This window comes from Nomia melanderi, chromosome 11 (genome assembly GCF_051020985.1).
Source record: "Nomia melanderi isolate GNS246 chromosome 11, iyNomMela1, whole genome shotgun sequence".
Classification (NCBI taxonomy): Eukaryota; Metazoa; Arthropoda; class Insecta; order Hymenoptera; family Halictidae; genus Nomia; species Nomia melanderi.
In genome coordinates this window covers 6,307,519-6,333,737 of record NC_135009.1, presented here as the reverse complement: position 1 = coordinate 6,333,737, position 26,219 = coordinate 6,307,519, and the positions used below count along the sequence as shown (strand labels likewise).

General features: G+C 36.1%; 1 long non-coding RNA gene across 1 annotated transcript in view; it reads left to right on the top strand.

Annotated features, from left to right (window-relative positions):
• The window catches only part of LOC143175066 (uncharacterized), a 40,565-nt gene extending 16,336 nt beyond the window's left edge, over positions 1-24,229 (top strand). The window contains exon 3 of the long non-coding RNA XR_012999683.1: positions 24,049-24,229. This is a non-coding gene — a long non-coding RNA (uncharacterized LOC143175066). The remainder of the gene's footprint in view (positions 1-24,048) is intronic.
• Positions 24,230-26,219: the final 1,990 nt, after the last annotated feature.

Here is a 26,219-nt window from a genome sequence, read left to right as displayed (position 1 = left end):
ATGATTATCATTATAGCATGCAAAAAATTTTATTATCGTGTAAAAGAAGTGAAAGTAGTAAGTAACGGGCATATACGTTGGCCAATAGTATTCCGACGAATATGTATTTTAAATTTTCTAAACTAATTTTCTCAAAACTGTATTTTCTCTCAGTGAGGTTCATAATTCAAACAAAACAAAAATTATTTTAATTCTGCTTATACTTCTCATTTTACTATTTATGGTACATTCACAGTAACCTGCAAAATTTATCTAGCAGAATCTTCATTTTACATTCTAAACACAATAAATAATAGAATTTCAATCAAATATACTAGAAATAATAAACACCATTAACTTGTTTCTCTGGTTTATTTTGTTTGTCGTTTCCTCTTCTCAATATTAACATTGTTCTGTTCTTCGAGTTCTTCTTAAGCCAACAATGTTCTCATTTTTTATTACTATTACATGCTTTAAAATACGTTCTATTTAATCACGTGTTCATGTTTTGAAGAATACTTTTGAATTTGAGAAATTTAGAAAACTAAAAGATAACTGTAACAGCGTTAATTTAAATTTCTTCAAGAAGTATTTTTAGAACATAAAGTAAAGAATCTAGGCGTATAAAAAATTTGTCTTGGGCATCGCACATATGCTATAAACATACCAAACTCGCCGTTAATGAACAATACATAGAACCCCGTATAACGCAATTAAAATATTCTTCGTTATAGTGATTTCAGGTTTACGAATTTCGCGTTAAATTCCACCGATTATGCTGGATGCTGGTCCAACTTCTGCCTCTGCTTGTGTTATTTTTTCACTTATAAAAACAAAAAAGTGATTCACTTATAAAAGTAGAAATATTGTTCACTTATAAAACTAAGAAAATATATAGTTTTTTTATATAACTATATACCTATGTGAGCTACCTGTATAATTTATGTAACTATAAAGTTATTTCTCAACAATCTGTTTACCGTGTTTAAAGGACCTACTGAATAACGATGAACGCAGAACATTCGGCGAATAAGTCGACTGATATCAAAATGTCGCCACCATCGATGCAAACAAATTCGGTGTCGAAATTTTTCGTCACATCGTTGTAGAAGATTTATTTCGTTTTCTCTTTCGGCGGGCTCGTAGCAAACCGTTTTCAACAATCGCCGCAAAAATTACGGGTACCCGGTACCGCGGCCGAATTGGAAAGTCTCCAACGCAAAAATAACCCCGCGGAAATCCGAATTACATATCTGCTTTGGCGTAAAGCGGCTGGCCAAGGTCGCGGATTAATTATTCATCTTGCGGATTTAACGACGGGGGATGGAACCGAGCCAGCGGTAAAGCAGCGACGACGGAAGAGGAGTCGGCTCCGTGAGAGAACCCTCTCGCTCGCCGGACCCCAACGGGATTTACGGTTATTACGAGCGAGACGTTTCCTTAATTTCCGAACAACTCTTCATTCGGCGCGCGCCACCGGGGCCGACGCTAATTCTTATGTCAGCAACTAAGACGTCTACTTTCTAAAATTTTTAACACTAAAACTACCAGACTGGTCAAAGTCACTCATTTCTGATGTCTTCTTTTTGCAATTATTAAAAAGGTAACAAATGTTCCTGTCAGAAATTATTAACACATTTTGCACCACGCAATTTGAATTGTAAATCAATTATAGTCTCAACAAATGCACTCTTAGGGTTGCTATAAAAAAATTTCAAACACTCCATTTAATTGATCCGATAGTTTTAGTGTTAATATTACAATGTTTGTCGTGTAAACTTTTTATTTTCAAAGTGCAGACACATGTGAACGTACTCGAAAAATGGAGGTTTTTTGTTATTTTGTTTAATTTACATGAGAATGTAACAAATTAGGTAAATGAAAGTATAGAAAATATAGAAACAGGTATCTAGCGATTGCTAATGTAAGAGTTAATCCTTTACACACGACGCATAATTTCAAATTTCCCAGTTTTACCATAATCTATTAGTAATAGAATTTTTTTACACTCTTTATTGATATGTTTTGTTGCTATTTGAATCAGCTTATTACAAATGTCGCATCGATAATTATTGCGAAGCCGCAATAAACCCTGTATAATGATAAACGAAGACTTCCAGCTGAATTTAGTAAAAACCAATATTAATTGTCACGGATCGAAATAAAGGACCGTTTTCTTACTATCGGAATAATTCATTTGCATCCTCTATATAATCAGTCAAATATTGTCACGAAGAAAATCGTACAGCAAGGGGTTAAATTATAAGTTACGCTTAAAACTTGATATAAATGTGGTCGAACTCTCGGAGTCACCCTAATTAAATAATAAAACAAAATATGGACCAGCAGGAAATGTATCGGAGTTAGTACCGTGTGTAGACATCATTTCTGAAGGGTGAGTTCATCCTTCATTCCAGTGGAATTATTTAGCGTGTCCACGCGACGTGATGTGTCCCCCTACCAACAGGTACCGTAATTTCGGGTTTCCTTAATTTCACGATTCTCGTGGCGCCGGGTCGACTGTAAACAACTATAATATACGTTACGACACGTGGGCCAATGGAATCGCGAAAAGAAACGCCCGTTTGTTATCGTAAACTGAGCACCGTTTGCTTCTGCTTGCATAAAGAACACGCGCGTGGGCGGGTAACGCAATTGCAAGAGGTCGCTTTGTAACCATTTCTCCACGCAATTGCGAATAATTTTGTTACACGCCGTAACAACTCTTTGTTCCCGCGAAAGAATTTCTTTTCTTCACGCGGAAGAGTTCGTTTTGTTTTCTGCGAGGTCGAGCCGATGCTGTGCGATTATTTCCGAAAGCAACTCGAGGGAATTATTTTATTTTTGAATGGGTATTAAACCTTCGCAGCTAGCTTTATTCTGTATTGTAAGAGAAAGGTTAGTGTTACATCTTGATTATTAGCACTTTAGTACGTCAGGAGATTTTATTTCCATTTTGTTTTTGGGAGGCACCAATGGTTAACAGTTCTTTGTTATTTGCTTAAGTTATTGAAAAGCAAACTTTAATTTCAGTTTTAAAGACACATGCAGAATTATCAGTCTCATGATTTATTTCTTGTTGGGGACCACAAATGTTGTTCCTTGTTTAATAATTCTTTAACCTTTAAATTCAGTCCAAAGTCATGCGACTGACTCATTATCATAAAGTAACAGATTCAGTTTTCAAAATTAGTTACAAAATCATCATTATTCAGTAATAAACGGAGCTATAAATAAGCAAAGAACTGTAAAGACCTAAGACATCTAAAACTCATCAAGATTATCAGTGGCCTTAATTCATCTGCACTGTAGGTCAAAGGAAAAGTCCCCTAATATGAAGACACGAAAGATAATTCCAGGTTTCTGTGATCGGTCCGTAAACGAGCTGAGCCAATCACGAAACTCGATTACATCTCCTGAGCGTTGCCAACTGTCCCCTTAATTTTTCGAGTTAGCAACCGGCCGCTACGTGACCGATTATTGCATCGTCTTTTCCCAGCGAAGTTAGCTCGAGGCGTTCCACATTTTTCCGAGGCTCTCGCCTCTCGTCACGACTTCTCCTATCCATCTGGAATATCTGACTGGATCCCTCGAGAGAACAGCTAGATGAGCGTTATGATAGACGAAAGAGCAGGCGCGAGATGTTTCAGCAAAGTGTCGTTAGACGATGGAAAAAGGGAATCTTCTTAGCGAAGTCGTGCGAGACTCGGAGGGTGATGAGTGCAGAGGTTAACGAGATCTTGATACTTTGCCGGGTTTATTCATTACCTGGAGGAGATCTCCTCCTCTTTATCTCGGGCCTTGTTCTATTATAACCTTTTAACCAGAGGAAATTAATTCTTTTTGTAGAAAACTTTATATAGACCGGATATATATCTAGGTAACAAATACACAACTCATTCTACGTTTACTCTATGTATACGTTTACTGGAAAGCATTACAAATAATAATAGAAAAATGATATTCAATTCGAACTTGGAAGAATCGAATAACATTTATATTTGTTAAATTCTATTTAAAATCTTTATTATGAGTCTGATATTGTAGGGCAATGGGTTAAGGCCAACCGTACCGCGAACCGGTGAAATGACCGGTTTTTAAATTTGATTTCAAATTTTGTGTTTTATTTGCTTAAGTTTATATTGGATTCTTATATTGTCCGATTAATCAGTTTTTCAATTTTTGTCTTTCTTTTTGTCTCTATTTCCACTAAGAAAAATGTATTTACCTCAGTTGTTTACCTTTATTTTGTAGTCAATTGTTTGACTGGTTAGAAAGTGCTGATGTAGTTAGTGTTAAGCAATTTTTAATGTTATTTTATAAGCATCTGTTACAAGCGAGTAGATTATTTACATTTAAAAATTATTTAAATGATTCAATGTTATTTTCTGTAGTAGAACCCTAATAATTCTACGTGAGCATATATCAACAAATGTTAAAGTTTCCATTTTTATTGGTCTATGATTCACTTCGTATCCTTACATTCTATCATAACTCCCGTTTGGCAAGGATCTCACTTTTATGGCTAATCCACTATAACGCGAAGACCGACGCTTATAGACCATTTACATGGTTATGGGTTTCAAGGAGTATTCCTGAACTTCTAAGTCTTAAATTTTTAGGGTCGAAAATAAATCTTCTCTACATATTTTATTAACCCCTCTGACCCGAGGGACGTACACCGTATATCTTCACATGCGGACAATATGTTAAAGTAAAATTTTTTTTACAATTTCATATGTAAAACACAAGATAAGAAAATTACATAATTAAATTATTTATATAACAATAAAAATTCGGCTGCATGCAATGACTGGTAGCTCGGTACGCTAAGAGTTTGTAGAAATTTTCATTTGTGAATAATATTTTGATGAAAACTAACATCCTGAAAAAATGTATTCTCATAAAATAATACATGATGCTTAATCAAATGTCTATACTAATAAGTTATCAATCAGTGAAGTCTTAGTATTAGAAATACCAAGTATTTAATACGGTTTATGTGTTATCCTTATAAAAGTTGTAACACTAGATTCTTTTTGTTTCCTCGTCTATTCATTAAAGTACTATCCAGATGAAACTATTTATTTCTAAAATCATGTCCAATATTTAATATTCTTAAGATACCAATAATTGCGAAATAAGAAAATTAAAATCAGTCATTTCGACTGGTACAATACCTAGAGTTAATTCAAAGCTGTAAATGAATATAATTTAATTAAGGTATTAAAGGTAAATGAAAAGGAAAAAGTCGTCAAGAAGCAATGTTTGAAATGGGAATAGGTATTATTCGTTTGGCGCGTGCCAAATCAAGGAACACAGATCTCACTTGTCAGACACATTCCGCTCTATTTCCACGCGAAGTGATTCACGACCGAATGTCTGCGTCTCTCCAACGCGTTACATTGAGTGAATGATAATATTTATGCGCGGGTAAAACCAATCCGGTAAATATTGTTATGCGGAGCCAGATTTTCTTATTGCATACCGCGACGGTTCCTCGATTTGCATAAGATGCCCTCATAAATCATCGGGGGATGTTCGGGGCCAAGCAAACTTACACTTCCTCGTAGAAGACACATGATACCTTGCTAACGGAAAGACTAACAAGTCACTTGTCGTGACTGGATCTTGTCTTTTCTATTGTTACACGTTGGCGAGACTTTCGTCTGCAAAGCTGCATGCTTAATGAAGTGAGATATTGAGTTTGCTGATTCATGATCTGCAGTGCGTAAATACTTATTCTTCGTAATATTTAACTATTCCAACTGATTGATTAAAACGGTATGTAAATATTAATTTGGAGTGTTTAAAACATCAAGGTATCAGACGAAAAAATAAATTGCTGTCGGATAAAATATTATTGTTCGTGCGTTACATTTCTTTAAAAATAACTCAGCAATGTTTTTGAAACATTTTCATACTTTCTTTCTTTGCACTAGGATATTTTTGGAATAAAACTGTTTTTTTAAGTATCAGTTAAGGTACCAACCCAAAGCTCTCATCAAAGTCGTTTCGAAGTCACCACATTTGTTCGTAACCCAATTAAAATAGTGGATTGATTGCAAATTAACGTGGTTGTGAAAAAAAAAGATTTTAGAGAATATAAGAGTTTTGTTTATGTAACTAAAGAATTTTTATATTTATTTTGCAGAATATTTGCTTTCTGAACATTAATTTCATATTATTTTGTTTAATAATGTGTTTAGTTGAGCCGAGACAAATTTAATTTTATTGTCCGTTCTAACTTATTTTAGGCAAGGTTAAAACAATTTTATTGGCAGAACAAATACTTCCTTGTAAACAACATAAATTATACGTGATACGGAAATAACAAGTTTAATAAAAACTTTTCATTCATGAAAATAGAATTTTTTGGTTGTGACTATGAGTGAAAAGTATTTTCATTATTATTGTAATTATAATCTGTAAAAAGTCTTTCATAATGTCAGTTTTAATTTTCATCAAAAGTGGAAAATTTGCCAGAATTTCGGTTTCCATTGTAATTGCTTGCATGAATGATTCCCAAATTTGCGTCGCGACCAATGCAACGAGAACAAAGAATGTTTCAATCATTTCCTCATCCGTTACTGCGGATGATGTAATCCTAATTACCATCATTTTGACTCATTCGGCCGAAAATTTTTCTAAAGCGGCTTCCTGAAAATATGGACTAATGAAACTCCCATTCGCGTTTTCATTTTCTTTTCTTCTGTTTCCTGGAAACGTGAAATTTCATGCATGGCACAGTTAATACTTTGCATGGCGAAATATCTCGTTTAAAACGAATAACCGTACATATTAACGAGGAAAAAGTAATTGTCGGTACTGCTAATGAGTTTGCCTCGGCTCGTTTTATTTCCCGAAATGACGATGGCTCCATTTTTCGTACAGTAAATTCGCTTGTACATTCCGCTGGCGAGCGCTTTTAGTATTAGAATCGTTGTGTACGGAACACCTATTTCCGTATTTTACTCGCGTATCGTACAGCTGCGCACAACGTTCTCTTATTTTTTTTTTTATTTTATCCGTATAGACCTTTAGCAAATCGAGCGTGCTATTTTTATAAACTGAATTTTTTTCTTGCAACCTGCATTCGAGTTCTCTCTAAATTCGGGGAATAAAGGGTTTCGGAAAACGAGGTCTCAGATTGACACGAATAGAATAAATAATAGGGAGACTTGAAACATCGGAATTATTCATTTACGTATTCAGTATAATTAGACTGTGCGGAGTCTAATTAGCAGATTTTATTAAAAAGGAAGGAGACTTGTAAATGAAGTTTGCTTTAATTAGTGTAACATTCCTCACTCCCAGTTCTCATTAATTTATTGTCGAATCATTTTCTCGATTTCGTTTCTCTTTGTTCCAACGAATCGTTCATGATGACTTTTGTTTAGTTTTTAAGTACTTTCACATTTGTCCAATTTTACGTCAGTTATTTTACTCACTAGTTATTTTTATAAGTAGTAATATATAGAACATGTATACACTTGAAATATTGTATGCTATTGAAACATTACAAATACCATATTAAACAATTCTGGTTAATATTCTTATCTTCATATTTTTAAAAGGATTTACGATGAGAAATACATTCTATAAAACTAATGATATATTAAATATATAAAACATATATACATCAAAGGTGCGGAAGCAATTCTTTTTAATAGAAAGAAAGTGGAGAAACAGACTGTGTAATTTTTCATAATTTTAACAATCCGCAACTCATCGGAAATGACGACAAAAGTCTGTTTTACCAATTTCATGTCGTTAACTATTAACAGTCTTAGCAGAATGTGTCGTTTTAGAAGAAATCAGTTCAGTAATTGATTATTTTCACATCATCCGAATGTTAAAAGTTTTATAAACCTAGAAGGCTACTACAAAAAAAAAATGGTAAAAAACAATGTGCGATCACCAATTGTATATCGGGCATTGGATGAATATTTCGAGCACTAGTGGCGGCTCGGCAAAAGGGAGAAAGAGTGTCGGTTGTTTTGTCACGGCGCGACAGCGACGACGCCGAGTGCAAGGTGCACACGTACTTACACAGAGTAATAGCGATAATTATACGAGTTTATTACCTAATGAGCGCAAAGGATAGGCTTGGCTAATAGATACTTTGCATCCCGATAGATGAGAAGGCGAGAGAGACGGACGTTAAACTTAATTAACGAGCCGGCGAACGCGTGTACAGATACGGGGGACACCGGGACAAGAAATTAATTGAACGTTTCGTGTTCGATGCACGCCGAAATTACTTGAAACTTAACCGCATCAGCCTCCTCTCTCCCCTTCTCTTTCTCTTCCTTTTTCTCTGTCTCTCTGTCTCCTTCATCTTTTCATCCATTTCTGCCTCGATCATCGTTCGTTCATTCTTAATAATCGAACTGTGGACGGTTCGTGATATTAAATTTAGATGAAATACCCCATTTACATCGTTAGCGCATACGTGCGATTGATTTAATCAGTCGTTATCAGTGAGACGTGTGTATGCATTCTTGAAGTATGTGCAAGTTGTTGGCAAACAAGATGGTGATTGTATAATTAGTATTAGAATTAACGTTGTAATATTGATACAGTGTACAGTATGGTGGTATATAATATGATAGTATGATAATATGATAGTATGATGGCACGATACTATCATAATGTGATAATATGATGGGACCTCGATGTAAAAGTATAATGATATGTCATAACAATATGAAACTATAATAATACAATGTGATAATATTATATACTCATATTGCTTTGTTATTATATCATTATATTGTCATATTACCGTATCATCGCGTTGCCATATTATTATATCACCATACCATATTATCATACTATTATATCATCATACCATATTATCATACCATATTATCATACCATATTATCATATTATTATATCATCATATCATTATGTATACCATTATTGTAAAAGTCATAAGATTGTGATTCACTTACTTAGCTATTCACTTTACATTCACAAAATATTAAAATATTATTTCTTGTATTTTTCGAGATATTAATATTAAAATATAATAAAAAAAACAATTCGGTGATACAGACTAATATTCCATATTTGTGTATGATGTAATTGGGTTAAGTATAGTTCACACGTGCTCCGCTTATTTTATAGCGGACAATTACGAGCTTGACGATGCTGTAAGAAAGGCATCGTGCTGTCGTCTCGCTCGTCGAGACTAACCTTTCTGTCGAAATTAAATGTCAGGGAGTCGGTTTCGGCAACAAAGGTCAATAGGAAATGAAACTTGTAATGGAGTAATTGTTGAAGATTGTTGTAGGACTTGGAGTGGACGGGTTGCATCTGAGCCATCATTGTACAGTAAATAGTGCACTCGAGAGAGAATGAATGCGTTTTTTGTCATAAAACAATACTTTTTGTGAAATAATTAAAAAAGTAAATAGTAATAATACTAATAATAATAATAATAAATAATAATACTATAATTTATTATATTGTAATATGACACAAAATGTGGAAAGTAATTAAAAATAACAAAGTATCTCTTAATAGTCCTTTCCGCGATTCACGTTTCGTTCTAATGATACTTATCGTGTTTTCATATTTATCCAAAATAAGGTCGTGGCAACGCAAATTCGCTTGCAGTTGATCGCAGATGACTCACCGAGAGTCCGTACAAAGTAACGTAATTGTGAGTCACAGGCTAAAGTGAAATTGGAGTGTGATCTTGGGTATACGAGCATCTTGACACATTTGCATATCAATCTGCGAGGTACAAGGCAGAATTTACGCGCAACGAATACAATGGGGCTTTTTATCCTGGCCGAGCATACTCAAGTGGTTCGTGACAGACTTCGAAAATCTCAGCTTGTCGTTGTACAGTTTTTATCGAATTCCGTATCCGAATTTTTATTTAGTCAACAGTTTACAATTACACTTTTTCAATCGTGTCACTTGTAATCATTTCTCGAGCTTCCTAATCTGAAATTTCTTCTGATTTTACTTAATGTTTGAAACGGTTGGAAATTCACATTGGTTTAGAATATCTGTAAATTAAAAAAATTATATTTCTCTTTATATTTTGAAATTTATTTCGAAATTTAATTTAAACGATTGTTACGTTCAAATAGCTTTTAAATAACGAATATCGAATGAAGAAACGAATTATAGTTTCACAGAATATTAAATGCTTTCCAAAATATTACATTCCTCTAAAAAGAACTTGGCAATTTGCTTTAAACATTTTAAGTGACATATTCTTATATTCTATACATTTTTCCGAGAATATAAAACGTCTTTCCATCATGTAATACGAAAATTAACGTATCAAATTATGATACTCACAGATTGCATATAGAATTATAATTTCGGTATTCTAGAATGTTATACAAGCTCGCATCTCTAACGTTCATTAACTTCTACATATTTAGAACGATAATTGAGTTTCTCAGCCATAAACATTTCATAAAAATGATGAAAAATGCAAACTTCTAAATCGAAGGTATCGCATATTAAACCTGTTTTATTCTAAGTTAATACTTAGACTAGAAGAAACAGTCGCGAGTTTCTATTTGTCCTTTATTTGTGGTTTTGCAAGTGTTCCACATGTATCGAGTAACAACCCGATGATTAGCATCTGTTCTGTCGGTGCCCCTATAAGCGTGAACGGGTTTTCTGATTTCTTTCCGCGAGAGGAAGATCGTGTCCCAGATCGGCCGTGGGTCGGGAGTCAATTATTGTACGTTGCCATGCTTCGTCGAATGTTAATTCAGCCACGCTCGAACACGCGTTCATACACGTGCTTCGAGGACCGTGCGACAGGTGTGCGGATAGATACGCACGTGTGTATAGACTAAGAATGACGCACAGATGTTAACGGTGTCGAAGGGTGACCAAAAATGGGGTGAGAACAACTGTTTTTCTCAGGTAATTCGATTTAAATTACGATCGTAAAGTCGAATATTGATTTTCGTGTGATTTAACCCCTTGTTTGATTGAACCCCTTATTTGTTTATATATTATTCTCCTTTACCAATCTTATGAAATGTAAATATTTCATTGCAATTGTTTTGTGTATAGAATATTTAATGATTTAATTCAATGTGTGTTTATGATAATGTTTAGTAACTTAATGTTTAATATTTAATAAATATTTAATGCTACTGACGTTTTAATTATAATATTCATGATATACAAATTAACATTTTTAATTGGAAGTTAGAAAATTGCTAGCTTCCTATACACTATACTATATTGTACCCTATACGAGGATAGCGTAATTAATTTTCGAGTCGTTGATATATTTATTATTAGAAACATAGGTGGTTTTATTTATTACACTGTATAGGGCTGTTTCAAAAGGAATCATCGAAGCAATACGGCAGAGCTTTACGATAGACAGTACTTACGATCCAATTATCTAAGGTTCCCGTTACCCCGAGTTAATTAAAAAATTTATTGCCGATAAATTATCGTAGCACCACACCTTAATTGTTGGAACTATGAAATTTCGAGTTATTGATGGTGCATATAAAACATTGACCGCCGCGGTACGAACTTCTTCACTGTCTTCTACAGTCTATTCTATGGAACCATAACTGCGTTTATGATTGGCGTGCGTCATGATTTATTTGAGAAGTGAACGAGTTTACGATTCCCTCATTCTTTTTCTAATTTCAGAGAAACACTGAAATCGACTTATGAGCGTTGCAGCGGTGTTATTGTAATAACAGCATCAACATTACTGTTGTTAACAGAAGGTTTCGATTTGTTTTAACAATAAAGTAAAAACAAGATCTGACACATGCTTGAAACAACGAATTGAGGTCATGCACGATTAGCTTCTTCTGCCTCCAATCAAACTATAAGAAGAATTCCACAAAAGAAAAAGACAGTACGATCGAAACAATTCTTTCCACATTGAAAAGATTGCCCATTATCTAACTTATTGTACGAAAATAAAATCGTAGGTTGGAATTTTCGCAAAAGAAATCCATGTGAAACTGAAAGATAATAATTGTATTAATAGGAAATCCGCTTCATAATACACAATAATCGCGGCATAAAAATTAAGTTAATAACATAATGACGTGAAGCCTGTATCGTATAAGGTTATATGAAACGATCTCCTATAATATACTTTTTGCATCTCTGCTTTAATTCCGCAAAAATGTTGCTCTTTCATTTTCTTTAATTTCAAAAGGGAAGAACTCGCTCGTCCTTTGTCGCTAACAACCTCTGTACCATGGAAGTCGCCGGAAAGGCAATCGGGGCCATGATCATTGAATTACGAATTCTTTTTTGCGCTCTAATATAATGTCCCAGCCTATAATTCAACGGTAATTGGAGGCTTGTTCGATCAATTTCTATTTGCCTTCGGTTGAAAGCCAGCTGCGTGTGGAGAAGAATCAAAGCGAATCACCGCGTGTGTACGCGATAAATATAAGCGTACACATTGCGGTGGCACCCGATAGTTATGAGAATTGAATGTTTCAACGAAAGGCAACGAGCATATGATAGCTTGTTTGCCGGAAAATCCTCCGACATCAACGCAACAGCGCGCGTATCCCGTACCGCTTTGAGAATTCGCCCCGAAAGGAGCTATCCAATTTGGACCGCTTTGATCTCTCATCCCTGGCTTTATTCGTTCATTGAACGTGACAGCGGCGCGGCTATTACCCTTCACGTGCCGGTCGAGTAATTATGTCTACGACTACGAACTTGTGCGAAATTCCTACAACCCTGTACATTGTTTCTATTGGAGGTTATTGTAATGGCAATAATGCAATATACACGCTGCACACTTGCGCACGAACGTTACCGTTTCTCATGTTTCGTGCAATTTAGTAGGTTTCATTTGGAGTTATAAAGAAATTAATGTGTATTCTTTTATAAATATATTAACGCCTGAAATGAAGGACCAGTAAATTGTCGTTGATAAATTGGTTATGTGTGATGTGTTGTAATTTTATGACATAACGGTGTACAATCAGCCAGACTTCATCGTTAAAGCTGAAGTCTTTTAGAATACACCACCCATTTTTTGTGTGACGTGTCTTTCATTATGTAACGGGTATGAAAGTGAATATAGTTTCTTGTTTCCAAAGTTTTGCAAATTCCTACATAAAATTACCTACCTACACAAAAAATGGTGTCACTCTAATTTGCGTGACGTGGCAGTTACCGTTTCAAACAGAAATTAACGAATTAATGCTTCCATTTCGTGCAATTTAAATTCTATCATGAATGTATTGAAATTAATTGAATGTCGGTTACTACCAATCCGTGAAATACAAATTTCTGTAACTGTCCTCATTTTAGGAACCATTTCACAGGCAATGGATCGTGTTACCGGACGTCGTTCCATCCAAATAATAAATTCCTCCCCAGTCTTCAGTTGATCAGCAAACGATCTCATTTTAGATCGGGGCTCGGTTAAATTGTTTAATCTGCGACTAGGCAGCTTCTGTGTCCGGCGAAAGTCATCAAACAGCCGAACCTCGGCGTAATTGAAATTACGGCAGGTACGCGCGTTCATACTGGTAGAATGGCAATCGTTAATTGGCGAGCAAACGGCTACGAATTTAATACACACGCGCGCGTTGCTCTGTTATCTCGGTCTGTGTACACGTAATAATACGTCTGTATTTACTGTCGATGTTAGCGGTGCACGGTGAATTATCGAATTGACATAGACCGACAGTTCTTCAGCCTCTTTTCCTCCCCGTAAAACGCAAAATTAGCGGAGTACAAACAGAAATAAACAATATAACTGCCCAAAAACGAGCAGAAAAGAATTCGTTGTATCCAGGCGAATCACTTAATTAAATATTTATCGTCGATTTTACGTAACCGACGAAAGTTGAACGTTCTGAACGGTGAAAGTGTTTCCGACGATCGTGACATTGAATATAATTAATTTCCGCATTTCAATGTAAAATTAGGCATTACTCCTTATCTATACGATTCCAATGTTTTCTCGGGGGAGAAAAAGGTTTCGTAAAAACGTTTTAAGCTAGGGTTTGAATCAACTTTGACTGTTCAGCAAAATTTATAAAAATTCTGTGAGGTACAAATTTTCGTTTTGGTAAAAGGAGAAGATAAATATAAACATTGATCTTGTTCGAACTGTTCAGATTTTGTTAATTTGTAGCGTTTGATTTTAATTTTAATTAAGCAAACTAGACTTCTTTCTTTAGTATTATAAACAAATTTTATTTATAATTTCATTTACTTCCTCGTGTGTAATTAATAACAGATAATATTTACGTATTTAGAGTATATTGTATGTAAAGATGAAAATGATTTAAAACATTATAATAGAATTATTTTATTGAAATTAAAAACGAATTTTTAAATTAGTGTCTACGCATTCCTATATTTTTTAATACAACTGGCAAACGTGTTTGTCTATTACTCGCTGTTTCTACTTGTAACTCGTGTTGTAGGACATCGGACAGTTTTCAGCGATAAAGCTATTTTTCATTTCTTAATTTACATCAACATTCTTGTCATTGACACTAAATATTACCAAAACTGACATTAACAATTACCAACCCATCAACACAATAATTAAATACCTAAGTAGTAATAACTTCATTAGATTCTATTACTTCTTCCCCTTGACACTTTAATTTGGAGACAGCATATAACCAAATCTTAGAAGGAGAAGAGGAAAAATATTTGATAATTATTCAAATAACTCTCCATGTTAACATAATTTCTATATTCCATACGTATAACTATACATATAACCTGAAAGATCCACAGGTTCGTATTTTCGTGGAGCCAAGCGTAAAATATAACAAGTCTAAAACCCGAACGAATGATACACTGTATCACGATACCTCCTGCAGATTACCGTCATGATATGATGATGTATGAACACGAGGTCATGCTGCTCCCACACTACCGGGGAAGACTTTCATTGGAACGCGATGGAAAAATAATACGAGTTCCGGTATAATGCGCCGCATAATAATTACGTATACACCGGTTCTCTGCCGGTCTTGTAACAATATCGCGGACAGAAATTGCCCCTCGGTACAGTTTGCTAAGAATGGTGCACCGTCAACGTCCTACGGGCCTTTCTTCTTCTGTCTTCGGTAGCCGTCGCTTCCGTCCGCCATTCTACTTCTCTTACCGCGCGGGTGCCCCTCTCCATCCTTTTGTCACGTTGATTAGATACATTTTTCTTGCACGGAGCCGCTGAATGTCCCCCGAGACACTCGGTTTTTGCGCGTCTCTTCAGATTTACTTCCGTATATTCTTATTCCCGCCGCGACTCGTTCATCACGATGACTTATTCGCGGTTAACTGTAACGAGATACTTTTATTCATTTAATGAAGATTTATGCGAATTTAATTAGCGGACTTCTGCCGTGGAATTTCTTCCCGGGCCGCTTTTGTTCCTTTTGCGAGCGTTAATGCTCCGTCGAGCGGCATTCATTCGGCATTTCGAAAAAATGAATGATTGATAAGGATGGAGATGAATGAGACGACGACGGCTGAACGATGTTGCGGGCTGATCTTGAGCTCCTTTGAATCGGCCTCCAAGCTTCTTGGCTTTCGAACGTCCCAGCGAAATCAATTTAAACTTTCGTTCTTGTTCCGTGCGGTTTCTAGTTTTTGCGCAAGGCCGATCGAAAATGTCGGCACTAAATTTGGAAGGCGTAATTTTCAATTTAATTGGAGGCGATTTACTGTAAATGCGACTCTCGAAGGAAGTAAATTATATTTTTTATATATTCTTGGATTTGTAATGGACTTTAACGATATTCCTTAAGAGCGTAAGTGAGTAAGGACTTTAATGATCGTGTAGTAGATATTTATGCAAATTTGAGTCTTTCTAAATTACTCAGCGGAAACAGAAATTAAGTACAAATTTCCAATATTTAAATGAAATTATTGAAAAGAATGCATCGATATTCATCAGAATTTTTATTTTCAAGCTCTCCAGCGTATCCCCATAATGCACGGGTCCCAGACGTTTCATTTTTCTCTATCACCCGGCGAAAATAAATTGATATCGAAGTTGGTTGCTGTGGACGTTCCCGTTCCGCTCGCCTTCGGCTACGTCGACGATAAATCGCGATTGCTCCTTTATCCGTGGACAATTTATCGTGGCGTTAATCCGGCGTTAGAGGGCCAACACGTATGTCTCGGACTCTCCAACACGTGTAAGCTGCGTTAAGGCTAGTCCAGACTGACAGACTTTGTCTGTAGTCTGTCTACGTGCATTATCTACTAACAGCAGAACGCTGTCGCTAAACGATGTATATGGACCATCTATAAACAATGTCGTGCATCCACATCAAATTAGTGTCTTCCGTCGTGTCTCCGACGACGAGTGAGGTTGCTGTCATGATTTATGGTTCATATGTATTTCTAACTTCGTGGGGACAGGAATAGGAAACATTTAACCCCTTCTCCTATAATTTCTTTCGCAACTGTGCTTGATGAAACTACTTCATCGTTAATAATTTAGTGGAATATTTCATTTATATTAAACATAAATAAATAACATTTAAATTTACGAATTCGGTTGAAAATTTTCGTCACAAATCTGATACGATATTCTAGAAAAAACAGATAAACAATTGTAGAGACATACGGTTTTAGTTCAATGTTGTCAGTATAGAAACATCTTCAAGTTTATATAGAAGGTGCAATATGAGCAATACGTTTATTGTTTGAAGACTGTGTTCAAATTGAACTACATGTCTGTTAGCATGTTTTAATATTTTCTTTATATGAGAGTTTTATATCGAATCAACCCCTCAGTCATTAGCCACTATTAGTTCTATTTATTATAATCTATGGTATAACTTGATTTCCTTTAGGAATTCTAGCTCCTGTATCGTTTTCCGACATTAGGGATGTGGATGGTTCTACATATTTTACATTTTTGTCTAGGAATCTGGAATCTTTTGCATTCAAGTAGGAAGTGATAAATTGTTAGAATCCGGTTGCATTCGTTACAGACTCAGATGTCTATTTTCTTGATGAGATGTTCGTGAATGAATCCACAGTGATCTGTTCCGAATCTCGTCATGACTATTCTATTTTCTTTCAATATTGCTTTTAAATTTTGTCTCGTGTTTTTCATTTCAACAGAAAACAAAGTACACATGACAAATTTGTCCATGGACTGTTATAAGACTTGTGTTGTATCGATAATTGAATCGTTTACAAGGCCAACTATTTCCATTTTCTAATGTTATCAAGTTTCGGTGCCAAAACGCTTGATCAATTCTGCACGCATGTGGTTCCATCAGATTTGTCCACTTCTCATTTTGTGAAGTTGATCAGTTTGCCAAATGAATGGCTCAATTCCCCGTCAGTCTGGACCGGCCTTTACGAACGCACCGCGGTACCATTACGTCGGATCATTACTTTCGCCCGACGAGCCGGCACGGGACGGGGATAGTGGATACGTTCTTCGCGCGGGATCGATCGTAAATCACGATCCCATCGGTTTCCACCGTTTAAGGATACAGTTTGCGCGGCGCGGCGTGTTTCGCAACCTCTCTGTTGATTGACGGGCTCGTTGAACGCGACCAAGTAGGCGCGTTTCAGACCAGCGCCAGGTGATAATTTGAAGTATATTCTCACGATACCGATACTAGCGCGCCGTGGAAACCGCTTCTGCTTACGGATACGTGAACTGGTTCCTTTGCGCCGAAACCTTTTACCGTTCACTGCACTTGTGATCGAAATACATTGAATACATGTGCCAAATGCGGAACGAAGTTTCCGTTCGCTTCGACAGCGGATAATAGGAAACGAAGAAATTGATTTAGATTGAATTTTGTGTGGCTATGGGAAAGATGTGCATATTTGATAATTATGTTTTACGTGTTGTAATGGCTCAAGTTGAAGCAACGTTAACACGTTCATGATCATATAGATAATGATTTTTTATCGTCTACAGTTGAACAAGAGTATATTATTCAAATATTTATGAATTACAGAAATACAAATTTTGAAATGACGTAAGTTTAAGATATCGGCTATTTTCTACAAATGTGACATTACCTAGGACTGCGTTACCATTATTCTTCTAAAACAATTAAATACGACAGAGAACTATGTTACTGGTTTTCTTCTAAAACAATTATCTTTTTGCACTCCAGAAGTTTTTCACTGGAAATACTCAACATTTTCTAATCAGATGCAGACGACATTTTCTGAAATTGACTTGACGAGAAATCGTACATACATTGAGGAACTAAACTATTTCTTCTCAATATTTCACATATTCATGTATTATACAGTGTTTGATATTTAATATTATACTTTACAATTTTGCTGTGTCAAGTTGATAATTGTGTAAAATAATTAATATGAAGTGGAACTGCCATACCGTTCTCGAATGTGTTAAGAAATTCCATAAAGTTTCCACCTAGGCAATCCATGGTTAAGACATAAGAAGATCATATATCCGTCACATTGAATCCACCTACGGAGTACACCGCCAATAAGCGAGCCGACTTAATTCGTAGCTTAGCAACTGATCCGTTACAATGTCAATTAATTACACATCTAAGTCTCGCCGCGTACAGCCGGCTGCGCTGCCGAGAGATTTAACTGCGCCGGTGAGTCGTTTCGCGAAGTCTGTCGGTGCGGGAGCCGAACAGGAACGAATTTATTATGGCCGGCAGCGGAACCCTCGAACCTTCAGCCCGGGGATGGTTTACAAGCGCGCGAAACGGGGGAAAATACGGAAAAGAACGATAGATAATTCGATAAGATAATACCGTGTCGGCACGAACGATCGGGGATCTCTTTACAGCTCAACTGTCTCAAGAGAGAAAGAGGAGCAAGCTTTGTGTTCAGCGGAGGAGAACTCTCTACGCCGAAAGATATACCGTCAAGGAAGACCACGGATCGTAAATATTTGACGTGGTAATAGAGAAACACGTGGGCGCGTCGTTTACAGTCTTCCACGGTTACAACGCATCATCGGGTAATTTATTTTTCCGCATCCCGACGCCGGACGACGAATAAATCCTGTTCAATGCGTTACATTCTGAATACACGCGCGCGTCGCGTCCAATAAATCCTCGGAACGGTAGACTTGACGCGCGAACTGCGCGATATTACGCGTGCGAAATAAAATTGTGCGATTCGATGAGTGCCTTCTTGTTAATAGAGAGCTTCTCACGTTTTATGAAGGACACGTTTGCGATTTGAAAGTAAGATAAACCGAGTGAATCGATATTTGAAAATGGAAGAGAATTTTTTATTAGAGGCTTCTTTTTCATGGAAATTAATCAAATTTTGTGAAGTGTACTTAACTGATTGGATTTAGTGTGGATAGTGTAATTGAGAAAAGTGTAGAGATAGTGTAAATGAGTAAATAAAAAATGTGTAGTAATATTTTCTCCTTGAAATCTCGTTTTCTAGGGAATTCATTTTGAAAGTGTGAAAAATATACTTGCATTTCGTTAATTAATAATAAAGCTTTTCGATTTTTCCGAAGATGAAGCTTCAGATACAGAAATTTTATTCTATGTTTAACCCCTTGAGGACGAATGTTGGTATTTTCAAGATATCAAACTTTCATATCTGAGATATAAAGTTGGCAATGTATAATGTAATTATTCGCATAACGAAAGATCGATACATAGCTTTTTTTCTTTATTGTGTAGGATTTCGAAATATAATTTAGCTTTCTCTGCTGAAAGTTTTGGATATTTCAAAAAATCCTCGTCTGTAAAGTCATTTCCTATCTTTTTAATTTCCCTATGTACAGATAAATTATTAGATCGTGTAATATGAAATATCTCCTGTGGTTTTTATTCTTTGTTTTTCATATAACCTCTTAAACAGTTTCATTGCCGATTACCAGAGTAACTTTGTAAAAAAGTATTTCCGAATTGCGCAAGTAGTTAATATACAATAGAAATAATTATTCTATTTGTCGCATCGTTGTTTGAAAACATGGATACCGTCAACATTCATGTTATTTTCTTATATGAATTCAAACTTGAAAATAATACTGCAAAAGCCACTCGAAATATAAACAAAGCATTTGAGGACAATACTGTGAATGAAAGAACAGTGCAGTGTTTTGCAAAATTTCGTTTCGGGTAGTTTCTAAAGATGTCTTTAGCATTTACTCATTCTAAAAATCCCGAATTTTTACAAAAAAAGGAATATTTTCCTTGAATAAATATTTATTAGAACACCAACTAAGGTTTCCTTTTTTCCGCAAAATTTGACAGTTTACATTACACTACTTAATAGATCGGCTTTCCTTGAATTTCATCCGCAGAGACATTGATCGATAGGGATCACCGACATACAGGATAACGAGTAATTCGCCTCAGAACGACAGGCAAGGGCAGCTGTAATTTCAGTGATCCTCGACGCTCGAGTAATCGTAATCTAGATCCACCCGAGGGTCGAGCCGCGTCTGAATCGTTCAGTGGTGCATCGACCTAATCGTCGGTTCGGTTGGTCGTTATCGCGGTCGAATCTTCGATAATTGCCGGCGCGGGCAATTAACGAAGGACTTGTCCCGCGATTAATCTACGCGTAGCCGGGAAACGAGTCTCTTATTAAAATATTATGTTGCTTCCCCCCTGTTCCACCGTTGTTCTCGTTCTGCTTTTCTTCTAGCTGGAGCGATCCGACTCGAGAAAACGACCTCATTGTTTGCAAATCGGGAGTTTTCAATCTCTTTGTAGCTCTAAAGCCGAAGAAACTAGCAACTTGTGTTAAATAAGCAGCGATAAGATCGTTTGATGGAACCCGAACAATACAGGAATAAACGGCAATTAATTAGTCTGCGATATAATACTGGGCGCTCTAATTACGCGAGCGAAATTTATTCGGCCGCCGACGCTGATTTGCTTTCAATATCATTTGTCGGATGGATTTCCCACGATCGTGATTGCACGTCGCACATTATGATCTCCGCAGCAGGCGCATCTCTCATTAACGTCTCGGATTGCGTAATGCGTACATAGAATTTTAATCTTGATTTTTATCCGTGAATTATTCCAGCCTATAACGGAGCGGGTCGATGATCTCCTTGAGAATCGGCCTTTGGCACGATATCGCAACCGAACGACAATCGTGCACCGGAAACAAATATCCGCGATCAATCCATGCGTGTTGATCCCCTGGATTACGGATTCTTATGATAATTTATACATTCATGGAGCACTTCTTCATGCTAGCAGTTTTATAGATGTTTTTCCCTTGATTAATATTTAAAACAACGTTCATTTAATTGTGCACGATGCGGTTTATTGTGAATACATCAAATTCGCAGTTAGGATTTCATTTCAATAAATTATATTTATACTCGTTTTTATTATGAAATGTGGATGTAAGACTTTTATGCGAGGCTTGAAATAGGCATCAGTGCGCAAATTGCAGCAGAAAAAATGAGCCAACGTCACGCTGGAAACTCGAACGCGATTGTTGGACAGGTTTCGATTTTCCCGTTTTGAATTTTTCCCCAATGCGGACTATAAATTGTCGTAATTTTTCCGTCTGCGACAGTAACGATTGCAACGTGGCTTACATTTTCCGCAACAGATTTTTGCGGAATTTTATGTCCGCGTTCTGAGCATTAAATTTATACGACTATTTTACGGCATCAAAGCATAAACCGAGCTCTCGGGCTTGGAAAAAATGTTCATTTCGAAACTGAAAAGTACGTCTTACCATCGCGGATTCATTAAAAATTCTCCCGGGTCCTTCTGTCAGCGAAACACGAATTTATCACCGGCGCCCGGCCCGATTCAGCCCGGTGCGGCGGCTATTATTTCATGATTGTCGCTTGATAACAGCCGACCGCGGAGTAATTTAAAAAGTCAATGAACCGCGAAATTGACAGTAAATCGAGGAACTTTCGGAAGCCGGGAAGAAACGGCCCTGTTCCCCTGGCTTCTTCGTTACTTCGATACGCGATCAATCAAGAGCGAGTTATTTCCGAAAAGAATTGAACATCTGCCGCTTGATGTATTTCTTAATGGAACCACCTTGTGAATCTCTGATGCAATCAGTTTGTATTCCATCGTGCGAGAGATTCATTGCGTGAAAATAACGTTCTAAATTCTATTAGTTCGTATTACAGTCGAACATCCGTAGGTCGAATGGCAAGGGAAGACATAAGATCCTCGAGTTCTGGAGATCTTGTCTTGTCGGGTTTTCAAATAAAACTTTAACAAATGAAAATTCAACTTTATAAAGGTTTTTAAAGGTTTTCATGTAAATGTTTGTATGTAAATTTGAGTTTTTATTTGTAGCAGTTTTTACAGAGGTTGATGAAAGAGATTGAAGATGAAATTGCTTGTAATCTAGTTTGACTGTGAGTTGTTTTGTAGTATAAATTAAGTAGCAAATAATATAAGAATTCACTTGGGTTATCATTTATATTTTTCTGCCATATATTTTAAGGCGCTTTTCTTTCAGATCTTTTAATTATTTTCCGTTTCTTTTTTACCCTTTCTTTCTGTTTGATATAAAATTTTGTTTACAGGTTTGCAAAAGCCCCACTCTAATTTAATCAATTAGCGTATAAACTTTAAATAAAGCCCACGAAAAAGGTGGAAGAGAGAGAGATATTTTACGATTTATTCACTCACATTACCTCACAGAAAGAAATCGAAAACATTCATCAAATTTTATCCAAACAGAGTTCTACAATTCCATTTTGAAAAATTGTATCTAAACTTTACAAATGCATTTCCATAAAAAGTCATATTAAGAATGACAAAGGTTGTTAAACAATGCAAAATTTTCACCGCAATAGCAATTATAATAAATCGTGAAGAACAACTAATACCTATATATAATAAAAACTCAGATCCGAAATTCAAAGCCATTCACAGAATAATTTCGCGGCACGCCCGTCTCGTTCGTTTTATTTATTGAAATAACCCGGCGCGAGTGCAACGGGGTTCGTCGAAACGCATCGAATACACGCGTTCCTATTTCGTTTCGCGAATCGATACGCAATTAACCGGATTACATTGTACGCCGCAGCGCCGATGAAATGATTAATTGTTCGCGAGAGTCGTACGGGAAACCGAAAAGAGGGCCACGATAATTAGCGCCATGGATATTGCTTAATTAAAATTCCGTGTGGCACCGACGGGATCGATCGATCGATCGATCGATCGTGCTCGCCGCGAAATCATTTTTGACATCTTAGGCGTCGCGTGGGGCCCGATTTAACACGTTCGCTACCAACGACGCATATTTATGACAGCCGAAATTCTATATTTTACGTAAAGAAATTGAAACTAACCATATACATATTATTATTTAAAGTTATAACTTATAATACTTCTATATCTTGGTCTTTTGTTATCACAAATTTTCTTACTATTACTCAACATAAGCCACGCATTTTGCGCTGAGGATTCTTGTCGTTTCTAAAAAGTCAGAAACCTGTGCACGGCTGGAAGATTGATACGTTCGCTGCCAAATTAACACTATAGATATTGTTATTTAAAATTATAAGATACGACATTATATTTGAGAACTCATTGGCTCGGTTTAGTTTCATTTTTTCAATATTTTGTTTAAAAGATTTGTTGAATTGAACTGAATATTACAATTGAGAACATTATTACTGAAACAAGTGCTGGTGGCGAACGTGTTCAACCCTTGACCTACAGTATCATGTCAGATCCGTGACGAAAATTTTTAACTGAATTTGACAAATCTGAGTGTTATCTGTTATGTTATATATTATCTATGTAATATAAATTGAATATTACTCTTCTATTATCAATCGTTAACCTTTGGAGTAAACATAGACATCGAATAAGCATAAAAATTGTTTTTTTTTCTAATACATTATTAATGATGAAGTAGTTGTCTCGATCACAGTTAAGAAACAAATCATAGAGCAAGGAGTTACTTTCATTCACCGGATTTCATTTCGAACTCTCTGTATATTCTTTTCGGAACAGTTTTTTCTATGGTCGTTGGCGAACGAATAAACGCTCGTACTTTTCAGAAATTAATTCTTTCGTGTTCGACCGTTCGGGGGTGAGAAGATTAAGGCTGGAGCTCCGGGGAAACTTACCTAACGAATCAAATGTTTTCTCGATGACTTTCAGTTCTCGAACTTCCGAATCACTTTAATTACGAGTGCAAGAAATACTGTGCCACATCAGGAGCAGATGTACAGTACTGTGTTCCTGTAGTCTGCAAAGGCAACTCGAAAAAGTTCGAGTTAAAGAAGTTAGAAAGCAACAATAAATGAGACAATTTTCAACTTCTCGTAATCGTGTTTCACTGGCTAAGACAACTTGGAAAAGTAATTTAAGGGAATTAAACGGCAGCGATTAATAAGAAAGTCCAAAATATTCTGCGACTAAATTACTATGGTAAGACAACTCGAAAAACCAATCTGAGGAAATTAAAAACCAGCAATTAATGTGAAACCAGTAAGTTTCTCTATCTTATTTTACAATTATTTTATTTCTGTTTCTAAACATATATTTACTTTTAATTTGCATCTTTGATGAAATATACTGCCATCTTGTTAAGCTTTTTATTTTAGTACATACATTTTATTTTGAAGATCATCGTATAGAAGAATTTATTAATACTAAATGGAACCAACAGGATGTTTAGAGGAAGACCTTAAAATTACCTTTATGAAGCGTAAAATATTATAGGTTATTATTTTTTATGCTGACTTAAAGATGAGTGGATATAAGGATTGCTAAACTCGAACGTATTCTAAATATTTTCTCTGCGAAGCATAAAAGCATCACCTCGGTATATCTACGTATAAAACACGTCTAGCCGATCCTTCTTGAAATTCCATTGGCGGCTACCGAAAACACGTAAACCCGTATTTACCTCTACGCCTTCAGCTTTGGACTATCGGCCACGCAGCCTCGAAGCTTCCGAATTATGGCAATAGATTCTCCACCGTCGGAAATGAGAAAGTCCAACTCCTGCGCGAAAGCGATAAGGAAATAGCGATTCGGTTCTTTATCGGGGGTTTCCTCGCTTCCCGTAAATTTCATGCGAAAGGAGAATAGACATTTTTCATTTTCCTGTTCGATTTCTATAGAAATCGTTTATGGTAACATTTTTCTTTCGCCCAATTGGTCGATGCGTGGGCGGCGCGTAGATTTGAAAGCATTGTAAAAGACACACCGTGTTACCTGATTTTTCGACAGTTTACACGATAACGGTACTCGAATAAAAATTTTTATCTTATTAGACAGACTGTGTGCTTTGCCTTTTTGGAAACTACTGCCGCTTTAATGGCGATTTCAGGTTTTGGTGCCTAGAATCGACAGTTTGAATGAATAATTAGTTATTCATATAACTAGAAATTGTTTACGTGGTTTTCTTGTTTTCTAGTATTCAAGGTTTTGTTGTGTAATTTAATCGTGCATTATATACAAATTATATAAGTTTAGTGTTGAACATTGTACATTTAATTGGATTACATTTGTATTTATAAAATATTGTCAGTAGTTCATACAATAAATAGTAATTTCATTATAAATATTGTGATCGTTTTTTACTATTTAATCGAAATAAATTATATAAATATACATATATATATATATAACTCGTATACTACACAATAATAATAGAAAAACAAAATACGCCTCTCCCTCAATTTACATGGTACTGTATTTGCATGATTTCGCTTGTACACGGTTTTTAAAATACGTGCACATACCACTTTCATTTTACATTATACACATTTTAGTTTATACGATTTTACGTGTCAACACGATCTCGGTTTACACGATTTTCTGAGGAACCGATCTCCCGTGTAATTCGGGGGAGAGGTGTAGTTCAATTTTGTCACATATTATGCTTCCTATAATACAAACACTCCTCAGTTCTCGTTCACGAGGGGTTATTCAACATTAACCGTAAGTTCCTGCGAAGATCTGACGTACATGAACAAAGTTAGGGTTGGGGATGATGAGAACGCAGGCTTTATTATCTCTGTTATCGCTGAAATGCAAAATTCATGGTTAAAGGGTAGTCCTGCGAACAAGGACGTGCAGGCTGGTAGCCATAGCAGCGTAGCGGCTTGATTAGGAGCTAATGAAACTTCGAATATCTTGGCAAGTCTATCCAATCCGCGCTCTGTACCCTCAGCGCCGGGGAGTTAGAGCATAATTATGTCGTTGATAAAGCTGGCTCGTTCGTCTTCGCCATGGGCCTTCCCTCGCTCGAAGGCTCGCGCGTTTATTAATCTTCGTTCGCCGATTACGTTCCGTTGGCGCCTTGTTGCGCGTTACTGCGA